The sequence below is a fragment of the Gracilinanus agilis genome, chromosome 3 (assembly GCF_016433145.1).
Source record: "Gracilinanus agilis isolate LMUSP501 chromosome 3, AgileGrace, whole genome shotgun sequence".
Lineage (NCBI taxonomy): Eukaryota > Metazoa > Chordata > Mammalia > Didelphimorphia > Didelphidae > Gracilinanus > Gracilinanus agilis.
The window spans coordinates 183118734-183139944 of NC_058132.1; the positions used below are offsets into that span (position 1 = coordinate 183118734).

Consider the following 21211-nt stretch of genomic DNA (forward strand, 5'->3'; position numbering starts at 1 on the left):
ACACAAAGTGTAAACATGGATTCTAAAAAATCTGCAGATCTGAATATGTCAGAAAATGTACAAGTGAATGAGCTCTTTGGCTGAGAACAAAATGAAATGTCAACTCAAACCAAGGGTGAGAGCCCCATCTTACTGAAAGAAAAGTCTCTGAAGTCTCTGGGGAGGCAAGTCGGAAATCCAGACATGATGAGGGACTTCAGCTCCCAAAGTATTTATTTTTTCACATCTCTCCTGAAGAGTGTCTGGAACTGCAAGTCTCTTTCCCCAAAGACACTATAGTGTTAACTCTGTGCCTTATGCAGATTTATAGTGTCACTTTGGCATTCTTTCCATCAATTATGAGTTATATCTTCCTCAGCAGTCATATAATCACCCCAAAATGTCCCAGACTTGGTTGGAAGTCCAGTTACACTTCAGTCACTCACCAACTCTAGTCAGACATGAAGGAAATTTAAGAAACTTATAGGACTCCTAAATTGCCTATTCACATAGCTCTTTGTTCTTTGGATGATTCAAAATATTGACTGACTTTTAATTAAAAGCATGACACAGCTTTTGCCTTTGTGAAAATTAACTCAAATACCAGACTATGGAAATGTTGTCCTAGCAGAGACAGGAGAATTGCTAATATTTAAGAATTTGATGACCTTGCATTTTCTTAACGTGTCTTTGCAGTGATTGATTGTCAAGGGTAAAATTAATTATTTTCAATTAAATACAAGCTGAATACATATTAAACTGGGCAGTAGAGTTAGAGATGGAGAAAGCAATCAAAATAACCAATCTCTTGTCCTATAAATATTCTGACAGAATCATCTACTACCCAGATCATAAAAATCTTCCACAGTAATGGGGCAATGGAAACTGACTGTAGGACAGTCCTTATTTTCAAACCAAGCAGCATGGTGCCTGGAACAAGTCCGTAATAAGTGCTTTTGATTGATTGATTGTAGAGAGCAGTAGCTAGGAGAGCTGTAATCTTCTCCTTTCCATTTACTTTTAGGTAGAGGAGGATGGAAGCAGAGGGGAAGAGAACCCTCTGACTTACACAGTTGGTCCCATAGACATAGCTCATCCATGATCAGTGTATTTCAGTGTATTCTCTAGGTCTGTGCCTATCCAAAACTACAACTCACAATAGATGTGTTTACTTTTTTTCCTAGTCTGCCAAAAGAGATCCAGTTAATTCAAAGCAAAAGAATAAAACAGCATAGGAAAAAAGTAATAGTTGATGTGTCCCCACCCCCAACCCCGTTAACCTGGGGCACAGTCTCTCTTTCTCTGTCTGTCTGCCTCTCTCTCTCTCTCTCTCTCTCTCTCTCTCTCTCTCTCTCTCTCTCACACACACACACACACACACACACAATCAATGGAAGAATAGATAAGTAATTTTAATAGCTGGTACTCATAGAGTGCTTTAAGGTATAATATGGGTAATTTTTTGAAACTGAGTGTAAACCTAATAATTTTATTTAAGCAAAAAGGAATAGGGGAAATGGATGGAAGAGAGAGAGAAACTACTTTCCTTGCACTCCATTTAGCTTGCTATTCTCTAGCTGTCATGTGGGCCCCCTAGCCACCCTCACATGGAAGTCCAGCCAGCTTCTTTTCCAAACACGGAAGAGAAGACCCTGAAATCCATTCTTGCCTCAGTTTCTCTGCCCACTGATTCTTATACATCATGTCTCAGGAGCCAGCTGTGACTTTCTATTTTGCCTGGGCTGTCTAGGGAGGCAGTCCAAGGGGCAGTCCAGAGGACATTTCTCCTGCCCAAGTCTTGTGATCTCTTATCTTCTTTCTCTATTGCTGGCTTTTTTCTGACTACATGGGTTACCAAAGCTGCCATTCTATCCTCATGACCCAAAGCCTCTCAAAGATTTCTCTCATAATCCTCCCCTCCCCCCCAATTCTTTGGGACACCAGCATGTTAAATCTCCTCACTTGGGTTTTTTCAGGAAATTAACATGTCGGGTCTCCCAAATGAATCATTCCACATATGGAGTCTATACTCTTAAGATTCTTTCACTAAGGGGTATAAAATATGGCACCTTACATAAAGGGAATTACAACAATCTAGGGCCGTGATGAGCAAACTTTTTAAAAAGGTGCCAAAGGAAAGGAAATGCTCATCTGTCAGTCTGTTTCTAAAGCAACTCTTTCGAAGTCAGATTAGGAATAATGTTGCACAAGAGATAGAACATTTCAGGGGGCCATATCTGGCCTGCGGGCCATAGTTTGCCCATCACTGAACTAGGAAATAAGGAAAAATGAGAAAAAAATGGTTGATAGGCACATTGATAAAAAGCCAATTAGGGGGTACTCCCCTTTGGCATAAGAGTTTATAATTAGAATAAATGATAGGTTCAACCCCCTTCAATTCAGTTCATTATATCCAAAAGTTCACTCTGGATCTCTTCATGTAGTATGTGATTTCTGCAAGCATCCATATAACATCTTCTCTAAAAGATCCACTTTCTTGGTCCAGGGTATTGGCGATTTTCTTTTCCTAAAATTACTTTAAAAGAGCTTAAACTTTATATTATAGGATAATTATACAATCTCCCCTCAGGAGGGTAGACCAAAACTAGAAACACTCCAGGATGCATGGCTAAGCTGGGAAGTATATGAATCAATTCTCAAAAATAACCCCAAAAACAAAAAATAAGAGAAGAAAAAATTAGATTAAAAATACATAAAAGGTTTGCAAGTGCTGTACATATGTCATTTTGTTTGACCCTGCAATATCAAATTATAGGTAATATTATTATCCCTCTGTTGGGACAGCATTTGAACTCCAGTCTTCCTGACTCCCAAATTCAATGTTTTTTTTTCCTACTGCACCACCTAATTTCCACAGAATACACACATAGGAAAGCATGCATGTAGGGGACAAATGTGGCTAGAGAGCATACATGGAACTGAACACACATTAGGGACATGTATGACCTGGGCTTAAGTATATATGGATAGCTCATGTCTTGAACTCATGAGAGATATCAAAGTGTTCTGGTAATGCTATCTTGCTACTCTCATTCATTCTGCTCAATGTTGATCTCACATAGTTTATGGTCTTTGTGAATGTGTGTGTGTGTGTGTGTGTGTGTGTGTGTGTGTGTTTAGGGCAGGTAGTTTCTGCTATCCATTGCTTCCTCCTAGTGTCTCACAACCACTCCTGGTCATTCCAGCAGGTCCTGTTATTGCTATTTGCTTCTTGACAACAGCTACTAAGAATTCAGCTGTTAAGATCCTCTTTAGTTCTTCTCTGGTCTTGGCTAGATTCTCTGACTGAGATGCTATCTTTTCTTCAAAAGAGTTAGGGTGAGCTCTGAGATTCGATTTTAACATAAATATCCTGAGGTTTTTTTTTGTTGTTTGTTTTATTTTTAATTTTTTTTTGCTATGGCTCTTTTGGAGAATATATCAAAACCTTGGACAAGTGTGGAAACCTGGATCCCAGTTTTGTCACCCCAAGACAAACTTTGGATTTTAAAGAAAAAAAAAAGTTTAATGCTAAGACTGAAGCTACAACTTACTTCTTCCCTCACCCTCTTGTTAAATGTGGGAGGAGACAAAACTTCTTATTTGTAAGTAAGCCTCTTAAGATAATATGGTAGAGCAGTGATGCCAAACCTTTTTGCAATCAAGTGCTATTTAACTGTAACTCTTGCCCTGCATGTGAGCTGCTTCCTTACCCTATCCAAGGGAAGGAGGAAGTGCTCCCATTGGGCTGCTGGGCAGAGGGGTGGGTGATGTGAGAAATATCCTCAGGCATGTTTGGAGAGGGAGAGGAGAGCAGCCTCCCTGGCCCATGTGTCATAGGTTTGCCAACATGTGGTAGAGAAAAGTAAACATGCTCACTGAGCAGTCATTTTAAAGGTGATTCCTGCCATCCAAAAGACCCACCTCTTGCTCTGATCAGAGAAGAGAGGCTTGGAAAAAGGAATTCGTAAAGAGCATAAACTGGAGTATTGGGAGAAAGTGAGGGCTTTTTTCCTTGAAATCAGAGTGACTAGGTATGCAGTTAGGTTGGCCATAGGGAGCTGGCATCTTCTCTTTCTCTTGCCTGCTTTTTATTATTTAATAAATAATTATAAATTAAGATACAGTCTCCAGAGAATTTTAAGTATGACACCAGAGAGGGGAGATACTTAGTAGCTTTTCTTCCATTAAGTCAAAGTGAAAGCCAGAGAGATGGGTTTCTCAGGAGATTTCTTAATCCTAGTGGCAAAGGATGCTCCAGGAAATTTTTCACTCCAGGTACCAAGCACAGTCACCACAGCTAAATAGTACCTTCTGGCTTAAGCCTGTATTTTAACCTCAACTTTCTGGTCACCAAGAACAATATGCCCATGAGATGCTTCAGTGGGACCTAGATTTAGAATAATAGTTAATATTTAAAATGTATATAGTGCTTACTATGTGCCAGTTGTTAAGTGATTTATAATTATTATCTCATTTAATCCTCATACCACCCTGTAAGGTAGTTGCTATTATTATACTCATTTTGTAGATGAAGAAACTGAGGCAGACAGTAGTTAAGTGACTTACTCATTGCTATAGTGATAGTAAGTAAATTCTTAGTGGATCCTTGCCTATTTTCCATCTACTAAGTTGCATCTATCATTTAGTCATGAACTCTTTAGGCATGACTCTTTCTGACCTCTCTGGGGGTTTTCTTGGCAAAGACAGAAGGACAATTTGCCAATTCCTTTTCCAACTCATTTTACAGATGAGGAAACTGAGGCAAATAGGCTTAAGTGATTTGTTCAGGGTATACAACTAGTGTGCGAGGATATATTTGATCTCAAGTCTTCTGACTCCAGGCTGGGTGCTCTATCCACAGTACCAATTTGCTGTCCCAAATGGCATCCAGGTAGCAACAATTTGAAGGTTACCTTTTAAGGGCTCTCTGAGTTCAGGGTCCCTCACTTTCTCAAACTCAATACTCTTCTGAATCCTTCCAATAAATGGGAAGGGGGAAGGGAAAGTCACTGGAAAAATATGCTAATCCTGGGAGGAAAGGTCATTTTCTTCCTCCCACCTAGTAGAGCTCCAGGCTGCATTCCTGTCTTTAATATGTAGAGTACCCAGCTATAAGCCTGCCTTACACCTAAAAGACTTCCTAGATGAGGTGTGGTGCTCATTCATAGTCAATTTCTAATTCATCCCTCCTTCTGAAAGCCTGAAAACATCCCCTGGGGCTATCATTTCACTATTTCTGGATTTCCTCATCTCAAAATCACTTCCTGGCAGCATATTTCCACCAGGTGTCTTCCAACTCCGGAGCTTTGCACCTCCTTTCTCCAGCAGGGAAGGCTCAGCATTGTATTCCTGTGAAAAGGGTAAAACTACAATTGCCAGGCAATTCCCTTCCAGCTGAAAAGAACAGCTCATAAACTCAGAGCAACAACATCAAAACAGATTTCCACTGGCTGGAAGCAGCAGCATTCAGGGCTTTCTCCTCTATGGGCTGGGAGGAAATTGCCTCCTCCAGATATCTCCACGTGGTCCTTTCCTACTTTCCTGGTTATTGTATACTGAAGCAGGGCTGAAAATAAAGATATGAGTTTTCACTTAGATGCTATTGTTCCAAAAAGTAATTACATTAGCATTTTCCTTACCTTTCCTCTCAGAGGAATTCAAGCTTTGCTCATCCCAGATTACACTGGCACTATCTTCCCACTCCGTGGTTTTTCTACTATCATTGAGCCTAGGCTGAAGTGAATCTATATTAAACACAACTTGTTTCTTTGAGCACAAATATTCTGCAAATAAGGCAAAAACTGAGTAGTGTTAATCCCCTGCAACTTTCAATAGTCCTCTGATCTGCCCACATTTGGTGTTCAAAACAAAAAATGCTGAGTATTCAACTCATTGGGTAAATATGTAGATCATACACCTCACCCTCTCAGATGTCCCTTCCTTACCTCACCACCTTGCTGGGTCCGCATGATGAAAATAAAGCAACTGTTAATAGTCCATGGTAGTAGAAGAGAGAGAGAGAGACAGACAGACAGATAGAAAGACAGACACAGACACAGACACAGACACAGACAGACACAGACATAGACACAGAGACAGAGAATACCTCAGAGGGGGAGCAGAAGGCATACAGAATCAGAATCAACAGTATGATGGGGTTAAAAACCCTGTTCACCCTTGAAATATGCAGCTGACCCAGTGGGATAAATCGACATTCTGTAATGACTTGCTCATGGCACCCAGGGATAGCTCAACTTAGTTTGTTTCATGCTCAGGGTCAGGAAATGACAAGATTGAACAATCACCTCACTGCAGAAATGCAGATGTGCCTCCACAGAATGAAAGGTGAACACACTCCCACCTGGTGGGATGGCTTGATACCAGAGGATTAGTGGCATCCTCCCTTCTGGTGGGCATGACCCGGGAAGGTGACCTTCAGCTCCTAGAGATGCTGGAGAATTATTATATGACTTTCACTCTTCAAAAGAGAGATCCATGAGATAGGAAGCAAACCAGCTGGGTTAAAATTAGCGTTGGAATTCACAGCAAGTCCAGCATTACTGTGCTGGAGGAAGAAATGATTCAGCTATAATGCTTACAGCACGCATGATATGTGTTGATTGTTAATTGATCAGGTTGTCTAGGTTCCTTTATCCAGGCAAAATTCAAAATCTACCACATCTTATTACTGACTTATTTTCTACTGTGACCTTTCTGATGGGAATTGTAAGGATTCAAGAAAGACTGAATTTCATAATTTCATTGTATAGTCATTATGTGGGAGGCAATTTGAAGTAGCTTCCCTGATCTTTTTTTCTTTCTTTCTTTCTTTCTTTCTTTCTTTCTTTCTTTCTTTCTTTCTTTCTTTCTTTCTTTCTTTCTTTCTTTCTTTCTTTCTTTCTTTCTTTCTTTCTTTCTTTCTTTCTTTCTTTCTTTCTTTCTTTCAACCTAATTAGATCATTTGTCTATCTTCATTCTTACCCATGCCCTGTTGTTCAAAGGAGTTCTGCTCAGGCTGAAATCATTAATGCCATCAGGAAAAAAAATTGCATAGAATAATAATAACCAAGGAGCAACTTAGATTAGTGGGAAAGAGTAAATTTGAATGAATGTGAAGGGAATATTAATCTGTACTGTCTTCTCTGCAAATATCAAGGAGGACACCTAGGATTATTAGGGATCTGCATGTTGCTTGCTGACTTAAGAATGACAGCTGAAAACTAAGTGGCCAAGTTTGTTCTTAAAAACTCTGGTTTAGAATGTTTCTATTGGTCCACACAGAAGAAAAATGAGTAGTTAGGGAACAGAATTAACTTTAGTGTAATAACTTTCTATTTTTTCATTAGAACAACTAAAAATATTAAGAGAATTTCAGCAATGCCCAAGAAATGTGAGTATTTTCCTGTCACTACAAAGTATTTATGAGAATAACAGACAAACACTGAAAGCATCCTTAATTAAAGCATGGGCAGTTACCAACTACGTTATACTGCATAGGGGGATAGAGCTATGGATTTGAAATTAAGAAGACTTGAGTTCAAATCCTCTTTCAGATATTTTCTACTTATGTGACCCTGAGCAAGTTACTAAGCCTTTCACCCCCAGTTTCTCCATCTATAAAATGATGATACTATCAGCACCTATTTCCCAGAGTTGCACCTCAGAGGAAACAATGAGGGTAAATTCAAGAAGAGAATGAAAGCAGAATCAAAATTTAAAAAAGAGATGGGTTTAAAAACTGTTCACCTCCAAGAATGTGCAATTGGTTCATTGGGATAAATAGACATTCTGTAATGACTTGTGAAGCTCAAATTAGAGAATATGTGTACCATACTTTACAAACTTTAAATAATATATAAATATTAGCTATTGTTATCATAATGAAGTAGTTAGGCTTCCCAAAATGATAGTCTATAGTAGACCACATTTTAAAATTCATATAATTGAATAAAATATATAGAAAATTCAGAATCTTACTGTGTTTATTGTCCACTGATTACAAAAATTCATTTTACTTGATAAAACATAATACCATCTTAAAGATTTTTCTCTGACAGGGTTACTCGTACCTATATGTCAAAAATCATATAAAATTTCTTGAAAGTTCTAATTATGGATAACTTTGATGATAACAACTTTCTGGTTACTAATATTAAGTGAAGCACAAAACATGGAGATTTATATTTGTCAGCAAGGTTTGCCATCAATATTGATATTGTCCAAGAAAGAATAAAAATGGATTCAATCTACATATGTATTTTCCAATAAATATTCCCTCTTTGGTTACCACTCAGTGTGTGATGGCCATGTCTTTGTATGTGAACTTTTACAAATGCTTAGGTTCATATATATATATATCTCCTACATGTGTGGCCCTCTATGCTATTATCTCTATTTTACAGATGAGGAACCTGAGGTAAACAGATTTAAGTGAATGGTCCAGCACCATATAAGTAATAAATATCTGAGTCTGGATTCAAATTTAGGTCTTCCTCATTTCATGCCTGGCACTCATCATGCTGACTTTTGATGTATTTTACAAACTCTGCACATGTTTCATCTTTATGTCCTGGTGTCCTAGTATATGCAACGTTGCCTCCCATCCCTTTTAACTATACCTTATAATAAGTTATGACTATATAGAACCACAGGATTTCTGAAATCTCTAGTCTTTTATGGGCATAATGGGTCCTTAACAATTTCAGAAACCACCAAGTCCACTCTCATTAGGGTCCAGGCATTAATTTCTTTAATACATAAGCTATAGGCTGGCATTTGAAGTTTAGGCTCAGAAAATATTCTATCAATCAATAATTCAATCAATAAACATTTATTAAGTACTATATGCCAAGAATTGTGCTCTCTCTACATTAGGACAAGATTTTTCTATGCTGAGAAGGTATGGATACGAATAGAGATTTTAGGCTTTCTTCATGATGATAGAGCAATTTTGGTTGAGTAAAACTTTTTAGCTACTTCAGTTCCCAGCCTCTGATTCTTTCCCTTATATAATAGTTATATTATAGTGTCTGAGTTGGCCAAATTCTGCAAGGTCTTCAATAACCTTGGCTGAACAAAAGCATAGCTTTATACTCACTCATTGATAGATTAGAATAGGCAGATTGGTAGGCAGAAGAAGGTGAATTAATTCATCATAGATGGACGCTTCATAATTCTTCAAACTTTGTTCTGTATTCCACATGGAATCCTGACTTAGTGTTCAGAAGGATCTGGAATATTTTACCATGGTCACAGATCACTGATGAATGTATTGAGTGTGCTGGCTGAAAATCATAAATGTTAGGACAGTGTTACAAAGTAAGTTCTAAAGTAAGCCAGTCTACATTATTCACTAAGGTTCTGCTTTTCCTGAGGAGAGATAAATCAGTAAAGGTCCCACCCCTACAGATAGGGTATCTTGAAAGTCCACTTAGTCCAGGCTATGAAGAATCTTTTGGTAGTGGAGATCCACTAGAACCCTGAGGAAGATTCTATTTATGTGGTGAAAGTATTGCCTTGGTATCGATGGGCAGAGTAAGTGACTCCAGCTGGTGCCAGGTCTAGTTTGGGTTCCAAAGGGTGGCACACATAGTTGGAAGTGTAACTGGTCCTTAGAATCTGTTCCTGTTGCTGCTCAAGTTCTGGAGTTATTAGAGCTCCTTGCTGGGAAGAAGGGTTCTAGTATTACAAAGTTCATTCATCATTGGTTACAGGCAATTTGTTTAATGGATGCCAAATGGTACTGTCAGATACTGAGGTGGCATAGTGGATGGCATGACTGACTGGAAGGCATGAGTTCAAATCCTACTTCAGACACTCACTGAGTAATCTTGAGTTAATCTGTAGGCTTCTCAGCCTCATTTTTCTCATGTGTAAAATGGAGATAATAATAGTCTCTACTTCAAAGGGTTGTTGTGAGGATCAAATGAGGAGCAAATATAAAATACTTTAAAAACCTTAAAATTGCTATTATTATTTTTATCATCTCTATAGGTCAGTACAATCACTGAGTTTTGAGGAAACCTAGTCCTTACTTCCTATAGCCTGTAATGTCAGTAGGGTTTTGGAAATGGGATTAGATATTTAATTAGGCCAGTATCAGAAGATTAAACTGTTTTGGGAAGGCCAACAGAACCAGTGTCAGTAGATTGAATATGGGTTGACAGGCTAACAGACCCAGGCCAGGCAGAGGAAACAAACACAGATCAATATATAATAGGGATGTTTTGGTTTATTATAACAAGGGAAGGTGAAAAGGGGATTTGGATAATCCTAAACTAATAACAACTAACTAAACCTCTCCCTAAATCTATATATCTCGTCATCAAAAGTCATCACAGAAATTGAGCTACTCTGATCCTTACCTATCTGCCTAAAGACCCAGGAAGAGGTTCTGGATCCAGAAGGATCCCAAACCCAATTCTTACAGACAGATGGCCCAGAGGGTTCAGGATCACACCAGGAAGCTCAGTAGATGTAGCAACCAGTCAGCAGGGAAGCAGGTAGATGGGAAGACAGGGTAGAAAACATCTAATTAAAGTAGCTGGTCTCTTCAGGTCAAACCCAGAGAAAAGACCCAGCTCCAAACCCAGTGACCATCTCCCTTCTTCCACTCCTATATTCTAGAATCTTTTCCCTGCATCTGCATCTCCTCTGAAGATCCTGCTCATATACTCAAATTCTCCTTCCTAATAACAAGCCCGAGTCCAAATCAGGATCTAAGGCAGCATAAGTCTGAGCCTAGGATGAGTCAAAATTCCAAAGGACTAAGACAGAAGAAAAGGAAGATGATTTGCATGGGATATGGATACTACTTGGAAAGTTGATAAAAAATGACTGACAAAATTGCCTTCCAAAGTCTCTAGCCTTTTGTCATAATGTGCATTCCTTGCCCGTGACTTTATTTCTTGTTATAAGGAAGTTCCTGGATCAGCTGTAATAGTAAGGGTAAGGGCTAGGATTATAGGAAAGATTGACCTCCCTGTTGCTAGAACTTCTATTAGCTGTTCCACAACATCTGCATTTTAAGCCCCAAAATAGATCAGGCTTCCACTCTAAGAGATAAGTCAGTTCCCAGACCTGAAGATTCTAACCTGTTAGCAATGCTAAACTGCCTCATAGATGGAAGATAACCTAGAGGGAAGGGCCCTAATAGCTGAGTGGGACTGGGAAACATTTCCTGAAAAAGGTAGCATTTGGGTTGAATGTTGAAGGAAACCAGGGAAGTGTTCCAAGAGGCTGAAGTAAGGAAGGACACTTTCAGAAATGTGAAACAGCTAGTATAAAGGCAGAGAGAAAGGATATGTATGAGGAACAGCAGTATGATTAGACTAGAAGGAGTGAAGTAATGGATAAGAAGGGGCAGCTGGTGACATGGTGGAGCGAGCACTGGGCCTGGAGTCAAGAAGATCTCATCTTCTGACTTTAAATTTGGCTTCAGACACTTACTAGCTGTGTGGCCTTAGGCAAGTCACTAAACCCCATTTGTCTCAGTTTCCTCTTTTGTAAAATAAGTTGGAGAAAGCAAACCACAAGAAAACCCCAAATGGGGACATGAAGAATCAGACATGATTGAAACAACTGAAGAACAACAGGAACAAAAGGAAACTGGAAAGATAAAATGAGGTCAGGTTATGAAGACCTTTAAATGCCACCAAACAGAGAAATTTCTTTTTGTTCTTAGAAGTAATAGGAAACCATTATAGTGGCTTTTAATTTCTTCTTGCTCTTTAATTTGAAGTAAATATTTTGTGAAAATTGATATTAAGTGGATAAATGGAATTGAGGTTCTAGTTGTTCATATCTAGCAATGGAAGAAATCCAGCTAGTGGGTATTTGAACAGATGGCAATAGTGGAAAGATACCTTCAAATTTCTCAGGGTACCCAAGAACTCTTGAGGGGGAGATGTAACCTTCCTGGTTGTGGAAGAGTGGGCCAGAGGATATAGACTGCATTAGGTATAAGAGTTTGGACAAAAATGACTTGGCCATGCCTGCACCTTTGGAAGAGTATTATAGAAATTATACAAAGACAGGAAGGGGGAAAAGTAGAAATGGGAAGTCTGTTTAGTATAAGTGAAGGTAACAAGGACTTACACCATAGGATTGGCAGAGGGAAGGAAGAGAAGAGGACAAATGGAAGAGATCTTGTTGAGAGTGCAGCTAGTTAGACACAAGAAATATCAAGAGGTTTCAAAAAAATATATATAGAAGAGGAAAGGAAAGAAAAGCCAGAGAAGGAGATAGAAGTGCTTTGTGGGTCAGAATGGAAATGGATTATAGATATATAGCAAGGGAACAGTATCCTTGTCATATGCATGTCATAGGAAAACCTTAGCAAGCAGAGCATGTCCACTCCACCAGACATGTAGTTCTTGTGAGAATCATGGTCCCAAGACAAATACCCTTCCAAGACTATACATATTTAAGGTCTTAGCATAATCTTCCTCCCCATTCATGTTCATGTTCAATGAATTCATTAAAATCATACCATTAATGAAAACAGTTACAATCCAAATTCAAAGGACATGCTCTGCCTTGCACTTAAAAAGCATACTTTCAATTTAGTCATTTTGTTACTCCTTCAATATTTTAAAATTCCCATAAACACATTTTAGTTATTAAACTTTCTACTCATAAACAGAGTAAACATACTTCTTAAAAAATCACTTCTCCTTGTATATCATCAGGTTGAGTGCTGCATCAGAGTAGATTAAAAACCATTTTTTTTTTTACATTAAGGGTTTCTATTATGCTCACATAATTATAAGTGATGAATTAAGAGTCAAGTCTACATGCAGAGCCTCACATCAGAAAGCTTGACGCTAACCTTTGAAAAGTTCACTTCCTGGGGAATTAGGGTCTCAACCAAGCAAGATGGAATCTGAGGACTTTTAGAGGCAAGAGAACAGTCTTGCTAAAACCACTCAGCATTCCGCTTAATGAGGTCATGGACAGCACGCCAGGCATCAAACAGCCAACTTCCCCATATTTGATTTACAGCTCTTTCTCCATGGAATGTTTAATGAGACTCCTTGTGGTAAGCAAAGAATGCAAAGAAATCCTTGATGTTTTGGAAAACAGGAAGAACATCCAAAACTTCTGTGGCCAAATTCTGCCTTGTCCTGTGATTGCACTTTGAGAGCAACCCAATCTTTTCCCCTCTCACTTGATGATATTTCAGTTCGTGGCCTGAAAGTTAAACAGTGAATCAGATTGTCCCCCTTTTTATGGAGATTTGAGCTTTAAATGTAAGTGTCAAAGGCATGATGTCAGGACTCAGCATCTCAGCTTCAGTTTAACAGCAAGAAAGTGCACATCTGGAGCCCAAGAGGTGAATTTCTGATCTCCCTAAGCAGGGAGACTTTGGTCGAAATCCTACTTATTGTACCACGTCATTATTATACCACATCAAGCCCAGCCCAGACAGTTTTAGGACTAACTCAAATCCATCCTGGGAGAAAAGAAGTGTACAGTTTAATGAGCAAGGGAATTGGGTTTGAGCCTTGAGGTGAAAGGGCAGCAGGGAGGATTTCAGTAACAGTTCATTAAAGGAAAGTCATACCACAAAGGAGAACCTCTAGAATACTAGATTCTCCCCATTAATCATCTCCTCCCTGGAAGTAGCTTATATACCTGGGAAACTGTACTAACTCTGTAAGGCCCTAAGGGAATCAATTGATAGTTTTATTATATATATTACTCACATGAGATTATTGTATTGCAAACATGTATCTGTGCTCCAGGCTTTTCCTGGTCAGAAAGGGATAGAATGAAAGGGGAAAAAAAGTAGCAACTTCACTTCACATTGATCTCTTGGGATAAACTGTCTTGAAGGACAAAGACCAGGTTGTTTCCAGACTTAAGAATATTTATGAGTTCATAAAATAGTAACTTCCTAGGCTGTTTTACACAACTTTTAAAATATCCAGAGCAACTCATTCTTGGGTCTCTTGAATTCTTCAGTCTTTCCTTGCTTCTCTCATACAGCTTTCTCACCCAATTTCCCCCTCTGATTGTGTAACACTGTTGATTATGGGCATCTTAGTGGATTGGCACGCTTGTCAGGTAGTTACTAGTCACTGCCCTCTTCCCTAACCCCTTTCTTTGCCTTTGGAGATTTTAATCAGCCAAACACATCCTGTAATAAGTTAGCTCGTTTTTTAGCCTATGAGCAAGATAATAATGGCCCCTCAGGTCCATGTGGTCCCCTCTGCTGCTGTTTTTTGGGAGTTTCTGTCAGATGGAAAGTGATTAGCAAAATCACAATAGCTTAGAGTCCCTGATTAAGAAAATATACAACATTCAGAAAGAAGTTCAGTTTTCTGCCTTAATTTAAATTTGTTTTTATCTCTACCTAACTCCTGGTCTCTTTGAGGCAAAAAAGAAATCACAAGATAGGAAATGTTGAAGAAAAAGACGTGTGCAGATTATATATTACATTTGCTACTAGACAGGCATAGATAAAGGAAATTGGGGAAAGAGCAGATTTTTTTTTAATTTCCCTCAATCCTTGGAGAGGTCAATATGGATTGAAATTTCAGCCCGAGAGTATTCTTTGCCAAGCTGTTCCTACGGGGTCAGTGGTTCTCCTCTATCTCTCACTTCTCTGCCTCAGTCAAGCCCACCTTTTTCTTTCTCTTTTCAGTAGCTCTCTCTATTTTTTTAACCCTTTGCATCTTTATTACTGATTCTTTTGGGTTCAGTTCATTAATTGATGAGAAATGATTGATCTGGGGATGCTATTCCCTACTGCAGCTCCTATTCACCTCTTGAAATCTTTAGTTATTTCTCTCAATCCATGTCTCAAAGATTATGTATGCTCCTTCTTTCTAAGTTAAATTTTATCTTATTTTAATGAAGATCCTACTCTTTCCTGTTAGGAAAGTAAGAAAAATAAACCTCTAGGGAAAATTACAGAGTCAAGCAAAACGAAATCCTAGGTTGATGGTGTTTAAAAAATACCTAAATCTGTACTCCACCACTCTCTCACGCAATGGGTAGCATATATTATGATGAGATCTCTGGAATCGAGGTTGGTCATTGTGTTGATTGGAGTTATTAAGTCTTTTGAAATAGTTTCATTTCTTATATGCAAGTCATCATTGGTAGTATATAGCCAGCTTACATCCATCAGGTAGGAATGATCTTATTATGGTTATTGAATAAATTGTATTCCTAGATCTGCCAACTTCACTCTGCGTCAGTTTATACATATCCCCAGGTTTCTCTGAAATCATTCCCTTCATCATTTTTGACAACTCAATAATATTCCATTTTATATATATGTATACATATATGTATGCATATGCCTTAACTTATTTAGCTATTCTCCAATTAATGGACACTCCCTTGGTTTCTAATTCTTTATCACTATAAAAGAGCTGCTATTGATGTTTATATATGTATATAGCATATGTAGAGATTATATATAATATATATGCATCCTTTTTCTTTTTTTTAAAATCTCTTTGGAGTATAGACATCACTGAATCAAAAGATTTTCATACTTTAATAGTCTGCAATTACTTTCCAGGATGACTGGCCCAGTTTACCGTTCCACTAAGTAGTGCATCATTGTTGTTGAGTTTCCCTTTAAGAACTCAGAGAGGCATGACTCAAGTTTACCTTTCAAATAAAAAATTGCAATAGTCCCAAATTATTCTCAAGACCAAGAGGGAATGCTTATCTCACTGAACTCCAGTTCCTAGGATCCCAGGATGCCAGTGAGTTCTTAAACTCCTTTTACATTTGTATAAAATACAACAATATCAATAATTAATATTATTATGTTAACATTAATATTATACATCAACACATAATAATTAATATATGAATATAAATAGCAATAATAGTAATAATTAATATAACTTGACACGTGAGATAAATATATTTGACATAAGATATTATATAATATAAACTATATGAATATTAAATATGTTTATGCATAAATATATATTCATTGATTTTCACTGCAAAGTTGGACTACCTATTATTCTAATGATACAGAGGCTATTTACGATTCCCTTTGTTTCACTTCTTATATACAAATCATCAGTGGTAATATACTGGTAGTGTGTAGCTAGCTTATATCCACTATGCAGGATCCTTCTAGGACTTTATAAAGTAAAGTGAAAGGGGCTGCAATTCTGAAGCAATAGAAGGACTAATCATAAAGATGAAAGCATGTCTAATCATGTCTCCCAAATCTATATGTCCAGGCTTGGTCTCTATCATCAATTGTTGTCTCATATTTCCAGTTGTCTATTGAATAATTACAAGTGGATGCCTCCCCATATCGGAAATTCAACATGTCTAAAAATTGAATTCTTCCCTTAAAAATGTGTACTGTTTTCTAACTTCCATATTTCTGTTTATAGTCTTAAATACCTTCCCAGTCTACCTTTTACTCTTCACTTTTCCTCATCCCTAAGCCACTATTTCATACACACGCACACACACACAAATTTTGATGCATCCAAATCCATTGCCAAGTTCTCCTGACTCTATTTCTACAATATTTTGTCTATAATATTCATTCTATCCTTTTACTATCCATGGTACCAGCACCAGAATCAGTCTCTAATTATCTGTCACCTGGACCTGTCACATGGGTTCCTAATATTTCTTCTTGCTTCTAATTTCTTCCCATCGCGTATATTCTTTCTATAGCTGGCAAGGAAATCTAATCAATGGATTAGAAAATCAACTTGATTTTATTACTCCCCTCTTCAAAAAATGTCAGTGCCTCTCTACTGCCTGGGAAATAATATATAGTTTTTTTTTTTTACTCTGGCATTTATGACCTTACACAATCTGTCTCCAACCTGTTTTTATAATTTTGTTTCATGGTCTTGCCCTTTAGGCACTCTATACTTCTGCCCAACTGAACTACTCATAGTCCCTTAATCATTTCCCATTCTCTACTTTATATGGTATGAACTCTCTCCTCCTCCATCTGTTTTGTCTCTTGATATTTTTCTCCTCCTTTAAAGGACAGATGAAGGGCCATCACTCTTCTTCATGTTTACTTCTCTAATTTCATCAATAGAAATATTAGCTTCCTCCTTGAATCTTTCAGAATACAGTTTTTGATATTGCAAAAAAAATTAGTCATTTTCCCTAGCTCATGTCACATGTGTATGTTTTGTATATATTCTCATCCCCCTATTCAATTAAAGCAAGTTTGTTGAGGGCAAATTATGGTTTTTTTTCATAATTGTGTTCATGGAGTCTTACAAATAGTAGGAAATTAACAAATGTTTTTTGACTGAATGGAATTGAACCAATACTAGTCATACTCCTCAATTACCACTAATGAAATGAAATCAAAGCAATTATTAGGAGTTATTTTGCCCAATTGTATGCCAATAAATTTAATAACTGAAGTGAAATGGATGAATACGTATAAAAATATTAATTGCCTAGACCAGTGATTCCCAAAGTGGGTGCCACTGCCCCATGGTGGTGCTGCAGCAATCCAGGGGGGCAGTGATGGCCACAGGTGCATTTATCTTTCCTATTAATTGCTATTAAAATGTAAAAAAAATTAATTTCCAGGGGGCTAAGTAATATTTTTTCTGGAAAGGGAGTGGTAAACCAAAAAAGTTTGGGAACTACTGGCCTAGACTAACAGAGGCGGAAATAAAATATTTAAATAAACCTATTTTAGAAAAAGAAATTGAGAAGACTTTAAATGATCGTCCTAAGAAAAAAGCATTAAGACCAGATGGATTTACAAGTGAATTTTGCCAAACATTCAAAGATAATCTAATTCTAATATTAAGTGAATTATTTAGAACAAATGGTAACAGTTAAATTTCTTTTATGAAATAAATATGGTGCTGCTTCCTAAACCAAGAAGAGCAAAAACAGAAAAAGAAAAATGTAGTCCAGTTTCATTAATGAATATAGATGCAAAAATTCTAAGTAAAATATTAGCCAGGAGACTCCAAAAATATATCCCAAAGATTATACATTATGGCCAAATAGGACTTTTACCAGGTATATAGTCTGGTTTACATAAAGAAAACTATTAACATAATTTATTTCATCAATTAAAAAATAACAAAAATCTTATGATTATATCATTAGATGCAAAAAAGTTCTTGACAAAATACAACACTCATTCCTATCAAGAACACTTGAAGGCATAGATATAAATGGATTTTTTCTTAGAAACTTTGGCTCTGGTGTTGCCTTCTGTTCAAATGAAGTTATCAAATCTTAATTAACAGTAATTCCCTCACCAACATTCTGAACAGTACAATGGCAGGCCTCATCATTTATCTTCCAAAGGGAAAGAATGCTATTTCATATTTTCAAGAAAAAAAATTTAAACCAAAAAATTTTCTAACAGGATTCTATATAATCTGTATCAATTTTGGGGAAGAGAGGAAGTCTATGCTACTGAGTACGGGTGTGATTTTGTTTTTAGTCAGCCAATTAGTAACATTATTAAGTATTTGCTACATGCCAGGCACCATGCTAAGGGCTGGACATTGGAAAAGAAACAATAGTCCCTGACTTCAAGGAACTCAAGCTCTAATGGCAGATACAATATGTAGACAAATATCTATGAAGCAATCTATATGGAGGATAAATAGGAGGTGATTGGCAGAAGGAAGGCACTGACACTAAGAGGGTTTAGAAAAGAAGACTTCCAGTTAAAAAAAGGGGATATTAGTTGAAACTTAAAGAAAGTCAAATCAGGAGGCAGAGTGACTATATATGACTCAATTACAATATCACAATGCACAGAGACAGGGGCCAAACATGAAATTGGGTAGCATCATACAAGCTGGAGAACAAAACAGGAAACATATGGCACTTGGGTCTCCCTTGAGTGTTGTCTAAGGTGACCAATGAATGTTTTTCTTCCTCTCATAGCTTCTTGGCCCTTAGGAATAAATATAGGAGGTTGTATCCTTCTCACTGTGATTTTCTGGGGGTAGTGGGAAATATCCTCCCTAGAAAACAACTCTGAAATGATTCTTTTTCTTGTGCTCATGCCTAAATTTCTTTTCAGATCTGTATATATATGTTTGCATGTGTGTGTGTGTGTGTGTGTGTGTGTGTGTGTGTGTGTGTGTGTTTGTGTGCTGGAGGAAGGGTTAAAGAAAAGTGAATAAAACTTTTAATAGTAAAATTTTAAAATGTAAATTTTATAAAGGGAAAACTGACTTAATTTATAATGAAGTTACAATAAAAATAATAAAATATTCTATCTTAATTTTACACTAATCACAGTGGGCAACTTCAAGATTTATAAAATATTTTACAAACATTCTCTGCCTTGATTCTCATGAAGATTCTGTAAGATAGGCACTACGGATCTGCTTATTCTTATTTTATTCCCATGCTCTTTACACAAAACAATACAAATGATTCAGGGCACATCTTTTTTTGAGAGCAGGCAGGGAGAAAATATGAGTGATCAGTGCTACAAATAAAGGTGGTCTTATTCTTGATTTTCCATTTCCCATAAATATAATACTTTTGGAATTCTGAAATTTCTTTATCTGATCATAATCTATTGATATTTCCTCTCTCCCTCTGCCTTCCCTTATCTAACCCCACTCATCAATCGCACGTGACCTCCATTCTTTCACCCTTCATGGCTCTTCCAGATCATATCCCCTGCACTAGCCACTTTCTCCTTTTCTTCCCATCTTCCCTCCTTGGTAAATCAGTTCTTGAATTCCTTGCCTCCCTATCATATCACTTCAGCCTTGGATAACTCTTGTTTTTGGTTGCCTTTACTCTTATACATGTGGTGCTGGATGAAGGTAGAGAAAATCATATAACCGTTCTGACTAACTCCACTATAATTTATGTTATGTAACTTCAGCTGGGTCCTCACTGCTGCTAGACAATCCTATTCTACATCTCTCAGCAACTCTTCCACACTTTTTCATTTCTTCTCAAACCTTCCATTCCATCCTGTCTCCTCCAACAGATTGCCCCCCTTTCATTTATTTTCAGTCTCTCCTTCTCTGCTGGCTCCTTTCCTACTGTCTATATACACATTCCCTTATGCTGAAAAAAACCCCAAACAAACCACAATTAATCCTTCCAACCCCACTACCATCTTATATCTTTTTCTGCTCTTTGTATCTAAACTCCTTGAAAAGGTAGTGGACAACAGGTGCCTCCATGTTCTCTCCTCTCTCTTTTTTTTAATCTCCTTACAATCTGACTTCTGACTCTATTCTAAACTGAAACTGCTCTCTAAAGCAGCTAATGGTCTTTTAGTTAATCCAATATCCTTTTCTCAGTCCCCATTCTCCTTGACTTCTCTGTGACACTGTTGGTCCCTATCTCCTCCTTGACGTCTCTTTCCCCTAAGTTTATAGGACTCTACTTTCTCTTGATTCTCCTCTACCTACTGCTCCTTCTTTTATTTGTCTTCTTTGGCTGCATCCTCCTCTACTCTAGATCATACCCACTATCTGTAGGTGTCCTTCAGGGTTCTGACCTGGGCTCTCTTTTCTTCTCCCTTTAAACTATTTCACTTGGTTCACTTCACATAAGCTCTCATAGATTTAATTACCATCGCAATGCTGATGATTCTCAAATCTACCTTTTCTACCCCAATCTCTCTGCTGATCTCCAATCTTTTATCTTCAACCACCTTTCATATTTCTTAAACTGGATGTCTAGTCTAAAACTTTTCCCCTTGAACCCTTCCCCTCTACCTTCCCTATTATTGTCGAAGGAAATACCAAGTGCTGAATCTTTCAGGTTCACAACATGGGAGTCATTCTGGATTCCTCACTATCTCTCATTCCCATTATCCAAGTTGTTGCCAAGATCTGCTGATTTCACATTTGCAACATCTCTTGAATTTTTTTTCTGACACTGACACCACCCTATTGCCTAACATGTTGATTTTAGCTTACCGATGGGTCTACCTGCCTTAATTTACTTACCACTCGAATCCATTCCTCCATTTAGTCACTAAAAAAATTTTCTGAAAAGATAAATATCATCATGTTAAAATATCTGGGTTCTAAAGTCAGGCCTGCCATTTATTATTTATGTGACTTTAGATCTCTCAGGACCTCAGTTTCCTAATCTTTACAATTAGTGAGTTGGTCTAAATTATCTCTGAAGTTCATTCTATTCATAAAATTTAATGATTCTACTCATATTAATACAAGGGGTTGAAATGTGTGGATCAAAGATGACCTTGATCAGTTAGATGAGTTCCTTTAATCAATTTAATGAA

At 37.4% G+C, this 21211-nt stretch overlaps 1 pseudogene; it reads left to right on the forward strand.

The window, feature by feature from the left end:
* Positions 1-21211, forward strand: part of LOC123241346 — a 72297-nt pseudogene that overhangs the window by 50155 nt on the left and 931 nt on the right.